Here is a 7,443-nt window from a genome sequence, read left to right as displayed (position 1 = left end):
TGGGAGTAATCGAAGAGTCCAGCAGTGCTTGGTGTTGTCCCGCTGTGCTGGTCCACAAGTCCGACGGGTCAATTCGGTTCTGTGTGGACTATCGCAGGGTTAATGAGGTGTCCAAATTCGACGCGTACCCAATGCCCCGGGTCGACGAAGTCCTGGACCTGTGTCAGCTGTGCCTGTGTATAACCCTACCTGTGTGAGAATAAAGCGTGTGTGTGACACTACACCTCCTCTCTGTCATAATTATCCCTGACTGTGGCCAAGAGGGTCCACAGTAACATAACAACATAGGTAGACCACCACACCAAGAACAGACTATTAATAATAATAATAATAATACATTTTATTTAGAGGCGCCTTTCAGGACACCCAAAGTCGCCTTACAGTGCATTTAAAAGTTAAAACAGCTAAAACAAAGACGGAAAACAAATTAGTCAAACCGACATAGATAAAACAGGCAAGAGTGTGGAGTGACGAAGTGAAAGGAGGATCTGTGATAACAAGTTGATTGTGTTTTAGAGTGAGTAGGGCAGTTTAAACAGGTGGGTTTTGAGGTGGGTTTCGATATTCCACCACTGCTGATCAATTATCACTTTATTTTCTATCAACTTGGTGCTTATATTCTTTTTTTATTCTATTTAATTATTGTTAATAGACGTCATATAGACGTTATGAGTTCAATAATTAGTATGGCCCTCGAAGGATGTTGTAAACAATAAAATGGCCCTTGATAGGAAAAAGGTTCCCCATCCCTGCTGTACAGCATACGACACCCTCTGTCCTTAGACCCTCGCATCGCATAAGGAAAAACTTCCTAAAAGAAACCCCACAATTAAAGGAAAGGGAAAATGGAAGAAACATCAGGGAGAGCAACTGAGGGATCCCTCTCCCAGGACGGACAGACGTGCAATAGATGTCGTGTTGCACCCTAACCCTAACATAGCCCTAACATAGTACAAATACAACATTTGACAGAAATTATGTTGTGTTGAAAAAAGAGAAAGTATGGATGAATCCAGGAAAATTTCAAAAAGGCTTCTCGGTGTCCAGCAGGACCAGGGCATCAGGCGCAGTCACGATTCCTGATCCTGACGTAAACTTTATCAGTGGCAACCTGCCACATGAAAGACACAGAAACTCTGGAGATGATTCCCCGGATGCTGTGTAAGTAACATACATTTACATAAATGCATACAGATAGAGAGGGAGAAGAGCGGAGAGGGAGGGGAGGAGAGAGGAAGAGAAGGAGGAGAGCAGGGAGGTGTCCCCCAGCAGTCTAAGCCTATAGCAGCATAATTAGGGGCTGATCCAAGGCAAACCTGAGCTAGCCCTAACTTTAAGCTTTATCAAAAAGGAAAGTCTTTAGCCAGCTCTTAAATGTGGAGAGTGTGTCTGCCTCCCGAACACAAACTGGAAGCTGGTTCCACTGGAGAGGAGCTTGATAGCTGTTCCTTTTGCAGTAGGCTGAGTCCTGGATGCCCGGTGGAACCAGCAGACCGCACAGATACCCAGAGCCAGCAAGCAGCGGAGCGTTATTTGAAAGAGCCAGAAAAGGCGGACATTTGTTGTGTGGACAATAAAACAGTTGTGAACCTGTCAACAATCTCCTCTCCTCTCTACGTTACACTTGGCTGTAGACAGGGAGTGCATGACTTAAACCAACTTAAAACTGTATACAAAGTCAAAGCTAGGATAGAGCTCCTGTCAGACATATACCTTTCTGTGTGTTGTGTAGGTAGAGCCTCTGTGATGACATGCACTACCATAGCCACTAAGGGATGTGCACTAAATATTTGTTTTTTGAATATAATCAATACACAAAACATTGAATTTGTCATCATAATTGTTTTATATCATCTTAATTCAAGTACATCAAACGTATAAATCTTTTAGTCATACATCTAAACAACAATGAAACATGTCAACAGATGGAACTGCAATAAGCTTTTCACTGAATTAAGAGGAACTTGCACCAGTTTTCAGTTTCATACCATTTCCATCAACATGGAGGTTTCTCCCCATCAAATCCTGTGACACATGATTCTTTTTTGTCTTATGTTTAGGTGTTTATAGATTTGTATGATTCACTTATTCCTTTATAAATCTGGGTTTGGTCCACTGGACAGACCTTGCGGACTGAGCTCATATTCATGGTAATACAGTGGCGGGCCGTGCATTTCACACCTAGGCCTTCAGTGATGTCCTACACAGTCCTACCTGAATTATTCCCCCTCTTAATACCATCATTATGACGCCACTGGCTCTAGAAACTATACATTTAGACAGAAACGCAGTATAACCAGGCGTTGCATCACCTTAACATAGTCAAGTACAACAGAGTTATATTAATATTTCCGAAGCATTTATAATCAATAAATCCAAATTTACAATTAAGAGTGTTAAACTTTAACATCGCTAGGATACTGTCAAAACTTAAAAATAAAAGGCGCTTTTAAGGGATTAGTCTACAAAGTTTTATTAAGTCCACTAAAAGTATGTGAGCTTTAAAAAGTGTGTTCACTAAACAGCGCATTATCTCACCTCAACTATTCACTGAAAATAAAAGAAAACAAACAAATAATTTGCATTTGTTCATGAGGATATCTTTGCGACCGTGGTGAAAGTGTATTCCTAGCCTTGAATGTCCACTTTGATAAAGGTTAAACCAAAACAATTCAACAAGTCTCCTTGAGTACTTTTACTGCACAGCTGAGCCAGTGCGCCACACACATTTCTACATCTCTTGCAGAAGCATCAAACATTTTATATATTTGTCAAAAAACAAAATGCTTGTTACTCACCAAAACAACTGATTATTTGAACACAAAATCCATCCTCCTTTCTTTCCTCAAGAAGACTTCAATGACTGTTGTACAGTGCGTTTCAGTTCCACCAATAAGTCCTTTTCTATAGACATGGAGGCTAATGCTGAAAGCAGAGTCTGTCCAGTAGCATTTCTGCCATAAGTTTTAATTCGCTTTAAGGCCGAGAATGACCGCTCGGTAGAAGCAGTGGACACAGGGATAGACTCGCTAGCGTCGGAGTTGGCCTTTCTCTTCTAACGATGTCTAGCTTTTCTTGAAAAGTTTGTCTTGAAAATGACATTGTAATTATATCTGCGATCAAATCGATATATTGTCCTCCTTCAGCCATTGTGGGTTGAAAAAACAGCTTATAGAAATCTACACAAATTAGCTCGTTCAAGGTTGCTAGCTCTGCCTCTCAATAGTGCGTATCCAATCAAAAGAAGTGGACGTGCTGATATTATACGCCTTCTAGCTGGCCCCTGTGTCCCCAACTCGACATTTGATTGGCTAAAGCCACAGTTTTGTCTCCGTTCACTTTAAGCGACAGGCTCCCGCACTGTTGATTCTGAAGGCCTAAGGGCAGATTTCGTGGACCATGGCAACACATTATGGCTGAAATATGATTGGATAAAAACTCAACATAAAGGCCAGCCCTCTAAATCTCGATCTGAGGCTGGAAGCAGCGCAACCAAGAGGAAAGCTATGAAATGAAGAGAATAGACTATGGGGAATAATTTAATACATATTTGTGGAAAAAATATATCAAAATTAAATTTATATTCTGATGATGTTTAGGCCAGCAGAGAAGGCCTTACTGGCCCTGACAGCCCACCACTGTGGTAATATACTGGTCAATTTATGAAAACTACATCAGGATACAGAAAAGAAAAAACATTTTTTTTAAATGAAGGCACAGCCAAAGCAGAGGAGTCATGTAGAATTCAGTGCTTATAGGCTGTTGTTTTTGGAATGGATAACAGGAAGAATTCTTGTGGGTGGAAAGACAAATATAATAAATATTGTTAAAAACAATATTTATTGTTGCTGGAAATTACTAAGTGCCATTTTTCTCTTTCACAAACTGTATTCTCAACCGTATTGCTGGGCGATCCAAACTGATTCAGTGTTAAAAGGCCACTAATGAAAATAATTAACATGCATCAGACTTATCATTAAAATCAGAATAATACTGTATCAAAGCTGCTTTACACAAACTGATGGCTCAGCCAGATTGTTTCATAGCAGGACCGACATCAGTGTGTTAGTGTATAGTAGCTATCCACTGCTCCTGATAATAGGATGAGTTAAATGCAGAGTCTAATAATAAAAAGAGGATTTAAAATCCTCCATTTTCCATTTCCAATGTCAGCAACAAAGCTACTCTATGTTCTCTAGGTCTAATCACGAATGCATGAGTTTCCATCCACATTTCCTTCCAGTTGCAGATTACCGAGAGGTTTTATTCCTTACGTTCTATAAATTCTGGTACAATTTGTATATAATGCAGTGTAAATAGGTACATAACCGTCTCACACTGGGCTGTCTGGTAAGTGCAGCTTTACTATCAGCATTTTCAAGTTACAACATCTTTACAACAGCCGTGTCTTTATTAGGTGTGTTAGTGTTCATTAGGATCACAGTGCTCCACACAGTCTGAGTTTATAAAGGACATCTTTAACAGCAATAATATCAATAATAATAATATGGCAGCGCTTAAATTCTGCTCCCACACATTATAAAGCAGTGCATCATTACAGGCACACACTTCAAGTAATTTCAGGTATGGAGAAGGATTCACTACTATGCAATCATAAATAAAGTACACATTGTCAAATCATTTAAAACTAGTTAATGAACTTAGAACCATTAAAATGTCTTGAAATGTTGCGATTGTGAAAGCCAGCATATGGGATGTAGCACTAAAAAACATTCCCTGTGTGAAATGCTGTCTAAGGCAGAGGATGCTGTCACATCCCAGAGCGGATAGCTACGTTCCCAATCCTGACTGACATTCCCAAAAAGGAAACATTTCATGGTTCTTGCATATAGAATTCCTCATTTCAACATATGAAATGTGGCTTTACAAAAATATACAAATGACCTCAAATATATCTTCTGTTGGTAAAAAACAATTTGTTAAAGAAATTCATATTCTATATGCTTTGGATAAATCAAGGTATGATGGTACATACACGTTGCTTCTGTAATGGATTGGTGCTTCTATGGTCAAGCAGGCGATCTCTCGTTTGGGAGAGTCCATAATCCTTTCCAAATGACAGAGACATGCTCGACTGCTACACTGGATCACCTTGAGTGCCATGAACTTCACATACAACTGTAACTTCAGCAAGATAAGCTGGTAGACCAACGTTATGGACTGTCTAAATGAGACGTAGGGAAACATTAGTATTAATGTATTTCATATGGACTCTCCATAAACTGTAGACAGTTATTTGGAAACATGTCACACAATCACAATGGATAACTTCAAGTGTAAAATGGTGACGGTCAAGAATTCTGTGATTCCAAAAAACATGACAATGATGATAAGAGTAAAACTATTAAGCAAATGAGTCACATGCTGGCAGCAACCTGAATTCAACCGGGCACTTACCAAAATGACCAGAGACGACTGATTCATATTTACCTTCCAATTTATCAATTTACTGTAATGGAACCAAAGTAGGTCTGTCTCAAGGGCCCAAGATGGCTTCTCTATGTGGTTCAAAGCAATGTTTTTGCTTTATTCAGGGCAGCCATATTAGATGGGAGCGGGGCTAAAGGCGGGGGGGGTTCCATGTAGATAGTCACTTTACTGTAAAACATATAAAGCTAGTGAAAAGCAGACACCTTACAGAGTTAATATCAGCTAATCAGAGACCATTGAGGCACTTTGAGCTTCATGTGTGGCCAACATATCAGTTATCACTGCTGAGGATATGTTAGCTCTGACTGTGAACACAAACTAAGCATTTTAAAAACACACACAAGTTTTGATGGTTAAAAATGTTATGAAAAAATACTATGTATATTCCCATTGATGGCATGGCTTTGCCGATTCATTTAATAGGCAGCATATTGGTCTCTGTAATGTCAATTACAATAAATGCCTAAATACAAACTCCCCACATCCAGATTCACTGTACTCCTTCCATCCTGTCTTTTTAAAACGTACAATCCTGGATCCGTATCAATTCTGGAGAAGGCGTATGACCGGGTCCCCCGGGTGATACTGAGGGAGGTGCTGCGGGAGTATGGGGTGAGGGGGTCACTTTTGAGGGCCATCCAATCCCTGTACGCCCAAAGCGAGAGTTGTGTCCGGATACTCGGCAGTACGTCGGACTCGTTCCCAGTGAATGTTGGCCTCCGCCAGGGCTGCGCTTTGTCACCAATCCTGTTTGTGATTTTCATGGACAGGATATCGAGGCGTAGTCGTAGAGGAGAGGGGTTGCATTTCGGTGACCTGAGGATCTCATCGCTGCTCTTTGCAGATGATGTGGTCCTTATGGCATCATCGTTCTGTGACCTTCAACAGTCACTGGATCGGTTCGCAGCCGAGTGTGAAGCGATTGAGATGAGGATCAGCACCTCCAAATCTGAGGCCATGGCTCTCAGCAGGAAACCGGTGGATTGCCTACTCCGGGTAGTGAATGAGCCATTACCCTAAGTGAAGGAGTTCAAGTACCTCGGGGTCTTGTTCGCGAGTGAGGGGACGATGGAGAGAGAGATTGGCCGGAGAAACAGAGCAGCGGGGGCGGTATTACAGTCACTTTACCGCACCGTTGTGACGAAAAGAGAGCTGAGCCAGAAGGCAAAGCTCTCAATCTACCGGTCGATCTTCGTTCCTACCCTCACCTATGGTCATGACCGAAAGAACGAAATCATGGGTACAAGCGGCCGAAATGGGTTTTCTCAGACGGGTGGCTGGGGTCTCCCTTAGATAATATAGGGTGAGAAGCTCGGCCATCCGTGAGAGACTCGGAGTAGAGCCGCTGCTCCTTTGCGTTGAAAGGAGCCAGTTGAGGTGGTTCGGGCATCAAGTAAGGATGCCACCTGGGCGCATCCCTAGGGAGGTGTTCCAGGAACGTCCAGGTGGGAGGAGACCCCGGGGAAGACTCAGGACTCGGTGGAGAGATTATATCTCCTCACTGGCCTGGGAACGCCTCAGGATCCCCCAAGAGGAGCTGCAGGATGTGGCCCGGAGAAGGGAAGATTGGGGTTCCTTACTGGAGCTGCTGCCCCCGTGACCCGATCCCGGATAAGCGGTAGACGATGGATGGATGGATGGATGGATGGACAATCCTCACTTGACAGTATGAAGAGGGAAGTTATCATTCCCTCTCTCCATACCGGCCAAGCAGTAACCGATAACATAACGCCATGTAAGTATTGTATATGAGCAACTAGGAAAAAATGTAAATAATAATATATATATTAATATATACACATATATACATATATAATATACACATATATATATACACATATATATATACACATATATATATATACACATATATATATATACACATATATATATACACACATATATATATATATATATATATATATATATAATATATATATACACACATATATATATATATATATATATATATATATATATATATATATAATA

Source organism: Cottoperca gobio, unplaced genomic scaffold (genome assembly GCF_900634415.1).
Source record: "Cottoperca gobio unplaced genomic scaffold, fCotGob3.1 fCotGob3_134arrow_ctg1, whole genome shotgun sequence".
NCBI classification, from domain to species: domain Eukaryota; kingdom Metazoa; phylum Chordata; class Actinopteri; order Perciformes; family Bovichtidae; genus Cottoperca; species Cottoperca gobio.
This window is presented reverse-complemented; position numbering follows the sequence as displayed.